Source organism: Vulpes lagopus, chromosome 17 (genome assembly GCF_018345385.1).
Source record: "Vulpes lagopus strain Blue_001 chromosome 17, ASM1834538v1, whole genome shotgun sequence".
NCBI lineage: Eukaryota > Metazoa > Chordata > Mammalia > Carnivora > Canidae > Vulpes > Vulpes lagopus.
The window spans coordinates 26,636,654-26,637,255 of NC_054840.1; the positions used below are offsets into that span (position 1 = coordinate 26,636,654).

Genomic DNA, 602 nt, shown 5'->3' on the forward strand with positions numbered 1-602 from the left:
GACTTCCCCTGCCATTTTTGTTTGTTTACGAAAACTACAGTTTTACCATTCACTTAATGGCACCTGGCAATCGTCAAATTAGCAATGGTTATCTACAAAAGTTATTACACTATCTGTGTTATTTCTTGAGGTTGATCAAATACCTAGAGTCACAGACATTTCTCACAATAGATGCATCATATAAATCAGACTTGGTTTATCATCAGTCTTTATAAAACCAGACCTAAAAAAATAAATAAATAAATAAATAAATAAATAAAATAAAATAAAACCAGACCTAGAGAAAGAACTAGGTCTGGAGACACATGTGTGATCTTAATATAGCAAATGTCCCCCTGCATTAAAAAAATCTTTGAATACACTTTTTAAGAGCAGTTTTAGGTTCACAGTAAAATTAAGCAGACAATATGGAGGTGTCCTACCTATATACCTCATGCCACTACATACCACTACATGCCACTACATGTCTACCCCATTATCAACATTCCTTCCGCACCAGAGTGGTACATTTGTTACAATCAATGAACCTACATTGCCACACTTTAGCACAAAGCTCATAGTTTACATTAGGGTTTGCTTTTTATGAACATTTTATGGGTTTT

At 33.7% G+C, this 602-nt stretch overlaps 1 pseudogene; it reads right to left on the bottom strand.

Moving 5' to 3' along the window:
* Nucleotides 1-247: 247 nt before the first annotated feature.
* On the bottom strand, nucleotides 248-358 carry LOC121477650 (annotated as a pseudogene).
* Between the last annotated feature and the right edge of the window lie 244 nt (nucleotides 359-602).